The sequence below is a fragment of the Alosa alosa genome, chromosome 20 (genome assembly GCF_017589495.1).
Source record: "Alosa alosa isolate M-15738 ecotype Scorff River chromosome 20, AALO_Geno_1.1, whole genome shotgun sequence".
NCBI lineage: Eukaryota > Metazoa > Chordata > Actinopteri > Clupeiformes > Clupeidae > Alosa > Alosa alosa.
The window spans coordinates 30110384-30125228 of record NC_063208.1 but is presented as its reverse complement, the minus strand read 5'-3'; the positions used below and the strand labels follow the sequence as shown (position 1 = coordinate 30125228).

The 14845-nt window shown below is 42.0% G+C and overlaps 1 protein-coding gene across 2 annotated transcripts in view; it reads left to right on the top strand.

Moving 5' to 3' along the window:
- The first annotated feature begins 2098 nt into the window (after positions 1-2098).
- nup98 (nucleoporin 98 and 96 precursor) overlaps positions 2099-14845 on the top strand; it is a 101783-nt gene continuing 89036 nt past the window's right edge. For both annotated transcript variants that reach the window (XM_048229241.1, XM_048229240.1), the window contains exon 1: positions 2099-2287. The gene's annotated coding sequence lies outside the window, so the exon portion shown is untranslated. The remainder of the gene's footprint in view (positions 2288-14845) is intronic.

Below are 14845 nucleotides of genomic sequence, written 5' to 3'. Positions count from 1 at the left end.
GTGTACAATCAAGCACCTCTGCTCTGGAAATTCACAATTTCGTCGCCGTTTCAAAAAAAAAAAACATAGTCCAGTCCATACAACTTCATTTCAATTTCAAAAGAAATACTGGACTATGTTTTTTTTTTGTTTTTTTAAACGGCGACGAAATTGTTAATTTCCAGAGCACACTTGGCAATCGACTCCTACGGACTTTCCCCTAAAGATGGCAGCAAAGATGGCAACATTTCCGGAAAGGTACTGGCTTGATGAAATTCATTCTGGACTCTTTATCCGACCACATAAAGACCTCGGGATACTTCGGTTTGGCTTTAGGGACCCTCTACTCACTACCACGTAAGTGCAATGTTGTTTGGAACTGTAGAAGAGGTATAAAAATAGCGTTTTGTAGCGGCAAAACAGCATCCCTTCTCACTTCCACGCTAACGAACTTTGACTAAAAATGGTAACATCGAACTTTCTCAAAACACATCCGAATGACATGATTTGGATGTCAACTCAACGTATGTACTCCCAATCATCCGTAAATCGATCTAAAGTGCATTTTACTCCTTTAACGTTAGCCTACCACTAACGTCATGTAAACCACACAATAACAATAAGGCATGTTTCTGATAGGCCTATTTGACAGAGTAAGCATATTAGCAGAGAGGTTTCATTTTAAATTGTATAATTTTCAAAAAAGTATAAAGTTGCAATACTTTTTGTATTGGTTTTATAGGCTACAAGATGTTTGTGAAATTTGCACAGTAAAAGTTCTGTATTTTGACTGCAATTGTCTTTGCATTCTGATTAGATTCTTCATTAGAATCATGAGTGGCTCTGTAAACAGCATCATTTTCTGGGGCCATGCAAATCTGCATTACCACTAGTGTGGAGTTATTCTACATCATGACAGTAAAATAGACCATCTTTAGTCAATGTACTGCAGCAATTCCTCTCTCAACCTGTAGAAAATGCTGTGAACATCTGATTATGCATGGAAAAATACCGTCATATACCGTGAAACCGTAAGAATTTAGAAAAATACTGTGATATACATTTTTGGTCATACCCCCCAGCACTATGTGAGGACTCTAATCTCTGGTAGGCCTAATGTTCAATTTCGCCAAATGACATGTCAACGAAAATTGAGTGTTGTGTTGTTAACTATGATGTTACTTTGCATACCAAAGGACACTGGGAAAATAGGGGGTGGCGTTTAGCCTACATAAGACCTGTGTCATTCCACTTTACATTTCAAGTTACTTGCACATTACTTTTAAAACTAGTAGAACATGTATTTAAAAATCCTCTGTTGAATGAAAGTAGCCTGTACGTTATACGTAATATCCAAACTTTTTCTTGTAACCGTCTTTATTTGGCTCTTCTGATATAAAAAAAAAAAAATGGTAAAAGTGGCTCTCCAGGCAAAAAAGGTTGCCGACCCCTGGTCTGGGGGATATACGTTAGACCGGCACATCCGGGAACTTGACTCGTGACAAACGTTCCCGCCCCTTTCGGGGGGAAAACAAACAACCCCTCTCATTAACTCCAACGCAAATTATGGTCAATAAACGTAATTGCATACAGAAATCGCGGGAGTAAATAATAACAAAAAATACCACAAATCAATATGATCACTCAATACATAACCACTTTGCCGGTCGTTGACCGTGAAAGATACCTACAAAAGCTTAATTCAATTAATATAAAAACATGTCCCTTCAGTCTCCCGAGTACGGCGGGTGCAACAACCCCACTCAGTGACCAGAAATATAATGGTCTTCTCTTCTTTTTCTTTTTACAATTTTCTTCTATGAGGATTTTTTTTGAGGACATGGTAGGCAAAAGAAACTCAGGGAGGGGTTCTTAGCTGTGTGGTTGGTACATCTACCGGTTCACTCTGGCTTGTTCTGAGGGAATGTTTTCCCCTCAAAAGGGGCATGGCACAAACAACCTGCTCTGTGTGACGCGGGTCCGGTTGTAAGTATAGAGATAGACTAGAGATATATCACCCAGACCCACACTCCATTTCAGCAGGTGGCGGTAATGCACCTAACGTCGTTTGCCAGCTGTCATTAAAAAGAAGAGGAAGAAGAACTTCCAGTTTTCACTGTGAAGCATGCGCATTGAAACGCATAATGCGAAAGCCCGGTCTCACTATTGTCGTACTTTCGTAGTGCTATATCCGCAGAAGGCCGTAATTTATTTTTTACCCGAGTGAAATACCTATTTTCCTCCTGTAATTGGTGATACTATATAAGTAAATACTAGCAGAGAGATTCTTTCTACTCACTTAACAAGGGTAAGTTCTCAGTCCATCGCTTTATTAATCGAACTGTTGTTTCGTTGTTCGTAATGTTAGCCCTCAGGAAGCTAACGTTAGTTAACGTTAACAAGTTTGCCACTGCTTCAAGTCAAGCCCTATACTTTAAGGATGGTCAACACAATTAAATGTTGAGGTAACGCTAATGAGATTACTCCGATGGTGTATTCTGACACCAATTTGTTTCTTAACGTGGCTGCTTAAAAATGTTACGAAAACAGCGTCAACTCAACACTTTAACGTTACATTACTGATAACATCTTGGCATCTAGGTTATAATGGTAACGTTAACGTTAGACGTTAACTTAACCACACGTGTCACAGAAAGTAACGTCAACAGTCAGCTTTATGCTAACGTTAAATTGCTAGTCTTGTAAGATTGCTAACTAACTTTAGTTATTGTTAACTAACGTGAACGTAAGACGTCTAAGCTTAGATCTAACGTTAACGTTACTATAATCTCTGTCGTTCTGACCTAGCTTAGCTATAGCAATCATAGTTTTCGTCTCACTAACGCAAGCTAACGTTAATTGTAACGTAACGGCAACATTAACTAGTTTGGCGAACAACTCCTGTCTTCACCATCGTTTGAAATGAAATATGAAAATGAATGCTAACCTTGGTGTGCAATGACTATTAGGCTGCTAACGTTGTGGCGCGGATGTTAATATTAACGTCACTCTTTGAAGCTGCAAGGACAGGAGACCAATGTGCAACCAACATCGTAGGACCCCTAATCATAACGTTAACGTTCGTTTGCTGGGAATGAGCCGTTACGTTACATTTCAAAACGCCAAATGAAAGTTAAATGGCTGTTAGGTTAACTTTGGCTAATATCAGTTCATGATGAACGTTAGACCTAGTATGTCATGAATCAGACCAACAGTATTATTAACTTAAACCGCTAAAATAAGGATAAAATACCCGAGGTTATTAGGTTAACGTTACTGACCAACGCCTGTCTAAAGCAGTGTAGTAGATTAACATTAATGTTAACGTTAAAAACACATACTTTAACGATATTGTGAAGTTAGCCTACATATCCAGTCCTCGAGGCTCCTGTGGTCCAATGAATGACACTTGTCGGACAATAACGTTGCATTAGACCATGAGTGAGGGAGGTAAATGGCATGTAAAGATAACGTAATTTTTCCAAGGGCAAATACAAAAGCAATGTCTTTATTTTTACAGCGATTTTGGTTTAAACATTGTAAACGTGCCAAAGAACCCTCTTTCCGCTCTTGAATACAAACTACTGACGTCAGTAGCCCATCGCCATATGGCCAACCCGCATCTAGTGGTCTTAGAGGATTTGCAGACCGGGGCACTGTAGCCTATGTGTCAAGAAGACTGACCTAAACTGTAGTAGTATTTGTTTTAATTTAGTATCTCCGGGATGATCTGGGCTACATAGGCTACAGCAGTCAATGAGGGAAGAATGGAATCTTGCTGGACAAAACTCAATGTGCTTTACACAGCCAGAAACAATAGCAGACCATGATAAATAAAAGCTTGTGGGGAAAAAAAGTATTTAAAGTATTATGTAGTATTTAATTTAATTTAAATCAATTGTAATTAAATGCATAATGCAGCGAATGAATGAATGAATAAATAAATAAATATCTGTTGCACTCCGAGGGGGGGGGGGGTTGTGGGTGCTGGCGTCTTGTTTGTGCGATACACTACAGACTCTGTACATTTAACAATTATTTATTAAACACTTCATATTAAATAAATAACCAGCTTCTCAAAATAACAGTTAACAAAGTAATAACACCAAACAAACTATACAACAGTATACAAATATTTGTGCAATTTTAACAGACTATTACAGTGCAAAGTGCAAAACAACAAAATGTGCAAATGTGATCAGTCACTACTTATGGCAGAGCTGACAACTAGCATCGCTACAAGCCATCCTCCTAGGCTTAGGCCTGTTCCGCAAGTATGTCCTGATCTATACACAGAGAGTAAATTAAGTTTAGATTATTTTAGTTTTGTGTAATATGGATGGAATTTGAGCGCTGAACGCTTTTTAATTTAGAGGCCGGAGCGGCCGCTTTGTTCTGCTCCAATACCGCTCACACCACGAGTCTGAGGCATGCCCAAAACCCACCCAGAATTCATGTCTTCCTAATAAAACCAAGACCATTAAATTTCAAAGATATTGGCCATAATAGCTTAAGTTCGTGGATGGGGATGGAGTTAGCTAAATAATTTAGAAAGCATACTCGTAGCCATGGGCGGGCCTGGACGGGCCTAGGCCCATCTATTTGTCAGTCTTGCCCGTCCGATTAGAAGGCTTGCCTTCGTTTAAGCTCACCATCTTAAAAAGACGCGCAAGTCAACACTGTGCTGAGAGCAGGTGGCTCTTTACTCGGCTGCTCCTCCGCTCAAATTCGCGTCAGGTCGCTCTGCTCAATTTCGCTCCCTGCTCCACTTAAAAATTATCCTGCTCCAGTGAAATTTTAAATTGCTCACGTTTTTCTTTGCTCTCCGTCGCACACTCTCATGTTTCCGCGAAATGTGTCCTCTTAGATTCCAAAATGAATCTTTACTCACTGAAACTGTCACCACATGGTTATTCTTGCTCTACATTGTTAGTAACTAGTTGTTTGTAGGAATAGTACACTTATGACTTATAACTTTCTTTTCTAACAGTAGCGTAGCCAGAAATGTTCAAATGGGTGGGCACAGAAAAAACGGATGGGCAAAGCGAATCTGATTGAACATAAGAGAGGCCTAGATTAGATACGCCTGACCATACAAGCATCAATCTTGGGCATGTTATATTTCTAACATAAAAGAGGAATTTATTAAACGCATTATCACAGCTGACAAATTACGCAGAAACATTTTCAACTGGAGCAAAACAATGCATGAATGTAGCTTTTGCGCGTCACGTGAAACACAATTGACCGATCCCAAGCCCCTCCTCCCATTGTCAATCCCATAGTTACTGTTGCTAAGTCGGACAAGTTTGCAGGAAAGTGTGCGAGAACGCGTGTTCAACATGGGGACGCAGCACCCCCATTTAGCCGAGGGCAACAGTGTATGCTGGATTTCTGGGCGTCAAGTAATATTGATGTATTCAAAAAACAGAGGTCAGAAAGGCCTTCAGTATGCAGAAGGACACATTCACAATGTCCGCTGTCATCAACGAGGTGGAACACCACAAATTGAGGACAAACAAATCCGGTGTCGTGGATCTTAATAGGATGCATGTTAACTGGATAAACAATTAGCACGTCCCCCGAGCAGGTAGTTTACCTTATTTGCTGCAGATGTGACTCTGATTCAATAAACAGGTCTGTGCGAACATATGGTGTTGACGTGTCCATAACAAAATCTAACCATATTTCGACAATTAATAGAAGACGGGACCAAGTGCTGCAGATCCAATTGGTTCCCACGCAACTTGGGAGAGTGACTAGCTTGTTAAGCAGCTCATGTTGGGGAGGTGGAGAGAGAGCTTCTCTTCGGTCGGCCGATAGCCTACTTATTTTGAATGGCTGCTTTAGAAGGAGTTCAAATAAACATGATAGAAGTGTATTGAAAAGAAACCATTCCGAGTTCAAACCCATACCACGCATGACATATCTGCAGTTTGCAGACGTGATTTGTCTTGCACTAGACTTCATCAGTGCCCGCTTATGCTATAATTATGACCGCCGCGCAGCGAAGCTTAGTCAGATTTTTTTTTTTCTTTTTTGCATGTCCAAATTTCCGTCAAGGATTCCCGGGACCCTGAAAGACTGGGGTAGACGAAACTTGGTGGGCATGTAACCCCATATGGATAGCATGGAACCATCGTTTTTCGTTTTGATCTGTAGCCCCCTCTGGACTGGACCCCGAAAGGAGGGTAGGGCAGACACAGTTTTCTGTGAATATCTCGAGAACCATAGGGTTTAGGAGGGCCTTTTTTTTTTTTTTTTTTTTTTTTTTGTATGTTGATCTCAAGGGGACATGTCAACCCATTCCATAACCACTCATTTCATGTATAGCCCACCTAGTTAAACACAAAAAGTAAAATGAGGTGTTGTAATGTCGCAGGTGTCTTTGACCTAACATAGTCAAAACTGCACGAAATTGGAAGTGTAGGATCATTGACACCCTCTGAATGCACGCCAAGTTTCATGGAATTCCGTTCATGGGGGCCACACAATAAATGAATTTATGTTACTATACACCAACTGGCCTGTAGGTGGCCGGAGACAATTTTCTGTGAATATCTTGAGAACCGTAGGGTCTAGGAGGTCCACCTTTTTTTTGTATGTTGGTCTTAATGTGGCATGTCAACCCATTCCATTACCACTTATTTCATGTATAAGCCACCTAGTTAAAAAATTAAAAGCAAAAATTAGGTGTTTTCATCACAATATCTCTGGCTGACATGGTCAAAACTGCACGAAATTGAAAGTGTAGGATCATTGACACCCTCCGAATGCATGCCAAGTTTTGTGAACTTTCGTTCATGGGGCCTTACAATAAAATAATTTGTGTACATTTAGTGACCGTACACCAACACGGATTCCCGGGACACTGAAAGACCGGGGTACACGAAACTTGGTGGGCATGTAACCCCACATGGATAGCATGGAACTATCGTTTTTTGTTTTGATCTGTAGCCCCCCCGCTGTACTGGACCCCCCCGAAAGGAGGGTAGGGCAGACACAGTTTTCTGTGAATATCTTGAGAACCGTAGGGCCTAGGATGACCAATTTTTTCCGTATGTTTGCCTCCAGGGGTCATGTTAACCCATTCCATGTGCACACATGTGCATAAACAGATACACACGCATATACATTCACAGTAATCATACGGATGACACATACTCACACAGTAGACTATGCGCATGCATGCACATGCACAAACACGCATACGCAGGCAAACACACACACACACACACACACACACCCACACACATAAACATGTACACGCACACAATTCAAGAATTTCTCAGAATTATGAACAGGCAAGATGGGGGGTGGGGTTGTATAAAATGAATTTTACATGTGAAATCTATGAACTAATCATGTTTTGGTACTTGTTGTCTAGCAGATATCAGTGAGAATTGAGTGTGGATAATGCAATTTAGTGAGACAGTTAGAATCATATAGGCCTTTCAGCATGATTTATTTTTGTGGAAAAAATGTGCTGGACTGGGCGGTGGTCATATTTTGTACTGCTCTGCGGTACATCTAGTTAATTTAAATGTGGGCAATGTAGTAGCCTAGGTCTAGGCTAATATTGGAGATTTTGAGACTGCATAGCATAGTTTTGAATCTGCACATGATTCGATCTGTAGAAGACCTTGGCTATCTCTCATTCAGCCATCAATAATGCATTGCAGTAGGCTATTATTGCGTTTGTTCAAAAATGATCATTAGCTTATTTCTGTGAACAGTCTTCTATCCCAAGTTAAACATGGCAAGGTAGCAAAGCTGAAAGTGAAAGTATTCTTGTTGTGTGTAAGGCGATACGTGATTAAAGGTGTAGACTTTTTCGCGTCTTCCAACCGTATGAATGCGCAAGTTCAGTTCCTGCAAGGTAGGTATAATGTTTTGCGTAGGCTTATGTTGATGTTTCAAAGTCAAAGTCAGCTTTATTGTCAATTTCTTCACATGTTCCAGACATACAAAGAGATCGAAATTACGTTTCTCACTATCCCACGGTGAAGACAAGACATATTTTACCAATTTAAGTCCACAGACAAACATAACATTCAAGTAAACAAAAAAGTAAGTAAATAAGAGGGCACATATAATAATGAAAAAATAAGAGCAGCAAAATTTGGTTGAAATTGTGCATAGACAGTCAATAAAATACTAGTGCAAAGTCAGGCCAATAAAAGGCTTGGGTAGTTCTGTTTGACCTAAGTAATAAAGAAAGTGGCATAGTGGTGCAAGTTATGTAACTGGTTTCAACAGTGGAAACCAGATTTAGTTATGTTTTTGTGTGTAGTTATGAACACAATTAAAGGGAACATTTTTGTACACACTCAGATTTCTTTACTGAAAAGTAGCAACCTATCCAAAGTTATGCAAAGTTAGGCCTATGTATGTTAACGTTTCACACGGTCAGGATATCGGATGTCACTTCTACAAGTATCCCAGGCTTATCTTTGAACCTTTTTGAGCTCTTTAGTTATTTAGTTACTTAGGCTACTCGCAAAAAGAAGCATTATAGAATTAAGATAACCGTGTATTGTCATACAGAATGGACACTAGAAAATTCAAAATTGACCGAGGTCCTCCGAAGTCCTCATTGTGACATAGTAAAAGGGGGCAGGGCTTGGGATCGGTCAGTTGCTCAGCTCTGCTCACTAGCTCTGATTCTGAGACATATTACTTATAGCTGGGAAGGAATATGTGAAAAATCATGAAAATTGGGCACTTCTGGATAAGCTTTTGATTTTTGGCAGGGTGTTAGGTATAGGCCTAAGGTTTTCAAAAATCCATGGATACAAAATGGGTGGCCCCCTAGTGGCAGTTATCCATAAAATCCAAAATGGCCCCAAAAAAGAAAGTTTATGTCTCAGCTTCCTTTAGTCTTAAATTGTTGCATAATGTATTTTCTCTCAAATTGGGATGCAATGTGATCCTTGAATTGGATGCCATGCAGGAATTTGCTAGGATCTCAAAACCGGAATATGAACATGCTTTGCCATAGAGAAACACATGATTGCGTTGGATTATAAACATGCTTTGCCACAAGAACAGACAAAAACGTGGGGTAAGTCCAGCTATATGAAGTTTTATTTTGCTGTCACTTCATCTGTTGTATAACCCAGAAGGATGTACTTGGTATCAAATGATGGCTCTGAGTCTCCTCTTTCATCTGACATGCGTGGCATATCTATCCGATCAGGGGTCCGCGAGTAATTCAAACGATAGTAATGGGTGTGCAGCGTTGGTTTGTGTACATGACGTTATTATTTTGCAGTCACTTCGTCTGTTTCTATAAGCCAGAAGGATCGATAAACATGGTACCAATGGATAGCCCTGTGCCCCCTCTTTCATCTGTTATGCTTGCCATATCGATGCGATCACAGGTTCGCGAGTAATTCAGAGTAATGGGTGTGCAGGTGAATGCAGAGAAGTATAGACTGTTAATATGATGCAATTTGATTTAATTTCATGATTTTTATTTTTATTTTTTTCATACTTGATTGTACAGACAAGTGTGTAGTCTCGTTGGAAAGCCCCACTCCTGCTCTGTCATGCAATAAAGGTTTCATCTCGCTGCGATGAACAGTTCCGGATCAATGTAACAGAGAAGAAAGGGTGTGTTTTTTTGACGCACTTTGCGTCAATCGGGTTCTAAGGGTTAAACATCATGTATTTATTCAAAGATTTTTGGTTTCACTCTTCATCACACTTGCACAATGTGGTACAGCAAAGTCCAGCTCGGTGGCACAGTTGCCCATACAGGCAACCACACAGCCACAGTTGAGGAGGAGTGAGCATCCCTTGCTGGCATCTTCCAGATCTATCCAATATGGCACCCAGACTTTGGTTCTGTCATTCCATTCCCAACCCCACTCACTGGGGTCTGGAATCTCTGGAGTTTTGGAGAGACTGCTTCTAGACAAAAGCTGCAGTGTTCCAGGAGTTGGGTCTCTCAGAGCTGTGGATTGGATTTGGATCAGGGAAGGCATATAAAGATATACCAATCCACCACATCTCAGAAATGCTGGGACCTCAAAAATGTCAAGCACTGCCCCTCTTCCACCATTCACATGATGTGACGTATCAGCAATGTATGGAATTGGCAAAAAAAGCATGGAATGCGTGGGCAGCTTACCCAGAAGTCACCGGCACCCTCATTCTGATTACCCAAGACCCAACCAGCCTCACGCTGGAATCAGTGCACATGCAAGTTCTCAAACGCTGGAGTGGACTGTACTGATGTATAGTAAGAACTGCGGTGTCGAGTCGGTCAATGAAACCCGGAAGCTTCTTTTCACACATGGCCTCAAATCCCTGGATTCAATCCCCCCGACCCATCATTCCTTATTCCAGCATGGAAAGCGTGCCCTGCACGCTGCAGCTTTTTGTCTGGAAGCAGTCCCTCTCTAGCCTCGTGAGACCATCCTGATCTCGAGAGTTTCAGATTTTCACTCGCAAATTAGTCTGATATCTCTCCGATAAAGAAAATTTGGAGCAGTTTGCCAAACGAACGTCCAATCAGAGTTGGTTTTGAGGCGGGTTTAGGTGTGATGCAACATGAAGCTACTGTTCAATCTAAACAACATGGTCAAAGTTCTCACTATCCCACGGTGAAGGCGAGACATATTTTACCAATTTTAAGTCCACAGACAAACATAACATTCAAGTAAACAAAAAGTAAGTAAATAAGAGGGCACATATAATAATGAAAAAATAAGAGCAGCAAAATTTTGTTGAAATTGTGCATAGACAGTCAATAAAAACTAGCGCAAAGTCAGGCCAATAAGAGGCTTGGGTAGTTCTGTTTGACCTGAGTAATGAAGAAAGTGGCATAGTGGTGCAAGTTATGTAAGAGCAGCAGAAGTGTTGTGTTTTCAGGACAACAACACCAAGTTGTAAAGTGTACAAGTGTGCAAGTGTTCAAGTGTGCAAGTGGAGTAGTGCAGGCGCCATTGTGGGTCCAATGTCCAGGATGTTATGTAGCTGAGGGTGGAGGGGAGAGGAGGAGAGAGTTCAGCATCCTTACAGCTTGGTGTATGAAGCTGTTGGTGAGTCTGGTAGGCGCGGGGCGCAGGCTTCTGTACCTCTTCCCAGAGGGCAGTAGGGATCAAACAGATTGTGAGCCGGGGTGACTTGCATCACTCACACCTTTGGTCGCCTTTGGCGGGTGAGGTGGGGTGGGTGTAAATGTCCTTCAGGGAGGGGAGTGAAGCACCAATGATCCTTCCAGCTGTGTTCACTATGCTGCAGGGCTTTCCTGTTGTATTCAGTGCAGCTTCCGCCCCACACAGCGATACAGCTGGAGAGGATGCTCTCAATGGTGCCCCTCGGGTAGAATGTGGTCATGATGGCTGGTGGAGCACTTGCTCGCCTGAGTTTCCGAGGAAGTACAGGCGGGCGCTGAGCCTTCGCCAGTGATGCAGTGTTGGTGGTCCAGAGAGGTCTTCACTGATGTGCACCCCCAGGAATTTGGTGCTGCTCGCTCTCCACCACAGCACCGCCGATGGTCAGTGGCAGGTGTTGGGTGTGACCTCTCCGAAGTCAACAACAATCTCTTTTGGTCTTGCTGACGCTCAGCAGGAGGTTGTTGTCCCCTGCACCACGCATGGTCCAGATGGTCGACCTCCAACCTGTATTGAGTCTCGCCCAGCCTTGGTGATGAGACCCACCAGAGTTGTGTGCGTCAGCAAATTTCACTATGTGATTGTTGCTGTAGGTTGCAGTGCAGTCATCGTCCAGCAGGGGTGAAGCAGCGGACTGAGCACGCGGCCTTGGGGCCCCTGTGCCAGTGTGATGCTGCTTGAGGTATTGTTGCCAACCACGCACTACTTGGGGCCTCTGACAGAGGAAGTCCAGTAGCCAGTTGCAGAGGTAGGTACTGAGTCCCAGTTTGTCGAAGTTTGCAGATGAGTTGTTGTGGTATTATGGTGTTGAATGCAGAACTGAAGTCTATAAACAGCAATCTCACATATGAGTCTCTTTTTCCAGGTGGGTGAGGGCTGGGTGGAGGGCAGAGCAGATTGCATCCTCTGTGGTATCGCTTTGGCTTACGGTATGCAAACTGGAAGGGGTCCAGGGTGGGGAGAATGGCTTTGATATGTGAGACTTCCACGGATGAGATGAGCATAGCTATCGCTGAAGTTTTATCCGAATAATATATTTTAGTATTCCTGGGGAAGCTAGGAGTCTCTGCAATGTAGCTGGGAGGAATGAAGGATGCAGACATCCTCCACGGCCAATTCAAGTTAGTGTTTGGTAGCACTGAATCTTAGTTACTTAACGAGAAGGAATATGCTTTCTTCAGACGTGTAGCCTACCATGAAAACTTGGTGGGGGATTGTCGTTGATGAGGTTCATGTCACATACAAATAGTAAGTTTAAAAACGTTAATGTTAGCTACTTATCTAACTTGTATGTTAAAAGATGGCATTAGAAGAACACTTCCTTTATCTCATTGGTTGATTTGGACCGACCAACATAGGTGGTGACAGACAGATGGATTATCCAATCAGCTAACCAGTATTTTCGACCTTTCCCCAAAAGTTCTCCAACGGAAAGTTCCCAGATGGATATGCGGAGCAAATGCAAAGCAATCCATCTGGCGGAGTCAGGTTAGTCCCTCTCAAACTCCAGAGATTCCAGACCCCAGTGAGTGGGGTTGGGAATGGAATGACAGAACCAAAGTCTGGGTGCCATATTGGACAGATCTGGAAGATGCCAGCAAGGGATGCTCACTCCTCCTCAACTGTGGCTGTGTGGTTGCCTGTATGGGCAACTGTAAGTGCAACTGAGCTGGACTTTGCTGTACCACATTGTGCAAGTGTGAGGGAGGCTGTAATGATGAAGAGTGAAACCAAAAATCTTTGAATAATACATGATGTTTAAGTATGAATTGTTTTTTTGTGTTATTTGACTAAAATGTAATATTGATCCGTAACATGGTGAAAAGCCTAATATAATTTTTCATTGTGGCATAGTTCTGAAGTTGTGTTTATTTAAGGCCTCAACAATGGTCCTTTTGGTCACAACATGTGATTTTTGACACTATAGTGATAATGACCTGTCCAATCAACAAAGAAAAGCATACATTGGATGTAAAATATGGGTCTAGGGACCTGAGTATTTCAATGTGACTTTTTCAGAGATATTGACAGTTTATGAGCTAAATATGACTATGATGCTACATGGAAATGGACTTAAAATAAGAAGAACATATCAAAATTGGATTCCTTGTATCAAACAAAGTAGAGAAAATACATTATACAACAATTTAAGACTAAAGGAAGCTAAGATATAACCTTTTTTCTTTTCGGCGGGGGCCATTTTGGATTTTATGGATAGCTGCCACTAGGGGGGCCACCCCAACTTGTATCCATGGATTTTTGAAAACCTTAGGCCTATACCTAACACCCTGCCAAAAATCAAAAACTTATCCAGAAGTGCCCAATTTTCATGAATTGCATCCTAGCTATTATGTAAAGATTATAAAAACTGATTATTTTTCGATTCATGGCACGTTTCTTATTATTTTCTTAATGCGTTCTGCGGTGAAGGGAGACTGGCGTTGGTCACGGTTTGGAATGAAAGGGAGAAAACGAAGCGAAAAAGCATCAGGTTTGCCTGGTGTCCCTTTAAGTCATCTCAAATTTGGTTCGGGAGCTGAGCTGCATAGCACCCAAATGCTGCTTCACCATGTTTGCTTCTGACAGAGGGGTTTATTGAAAAATGTTTCTCCTGAGGTCTGAATGGTGTGGAGGGTATGTCATTGAAGCCTGTCTGATGGGTACTTTGGTCCAAACCCATTCAGTGATTTTTAAAACAAACGACAGTATTTAAAATCAGTTTTGTAAGTTATTGGAAGCCAGCGCAGGGACTTAAGGAGAAACTAGGCAGTATTGGCAATTTCTTCGCTGTTTTCTCGGTATTTGCTTCTTTTTCGCTGGCTCAGTCATGGCGAATGTCTGAGAAACTCTACCACCGATGTTTGGTGACCATAATCCAGCTGTAGATGAATGTAGTGAATGGGAGGGTTAGCAAAGTCCTTTTAGGCAAGTCCCTCCACTCCGGCAGCCATATTGCAACACATTTTGGGCCCTTATCGAGCATCTATTTCATACAGAACTGCGCGTGCACTATTACATTAATACACAGGATTAGATGTTAAAATCCCTTGTGCCAAAATCCAAGGTAAAAACACATTCAGAAGCCCCTCCTCAAGTTTAACTTTAAAAAGCACACTACCCACAAATCCGCCAACAAATGGTCACAAGCACAATACAAATGGCCCATCCAACAGCAGTAGCCTATATAGTATGCGGCATGTCATTGGGGTTATCAAGTGGGCACCCTCATTCACCCGATGTTTTGGTTAAGTTAGGCCCACGACACCTCATGAAGGCTTAACAGTGAAACCAGCGTCCTGGAGACACTCCCCTCCATGCTGCCACCATATTACCACATTGAAATATCCAATACCCAAAATACTCTTAACCAGCCCAGGCATGGTCAAGGTTGGCTAGGTTGGTCCATCCCGTTGATGTGGACTGAACCATAACCATAAAAAACCTTGGCCAACCAACCATCAACCTAGGCACAGCCCATCACAAACACAAAACAAATTAGCCAGTTAGCTTAGGCCCCATCCCAAACACAAAATAAATTAGCCAGTTAGCTTAAGCCCATGCTGCCACCATATTACCACAACAAACATCCAAATACCCTTAACCAACCTAGGCATGGTCTAAGTTGGCTAGGTTTGGTCTGTCCCGTTGATGTGGACTAAACCATAACCATAAAAACCTTGGCCAACCAACCATCAACCTAGGCACAGCCCATCACAAACACAAAACAAATTAGCCAGTTAGCT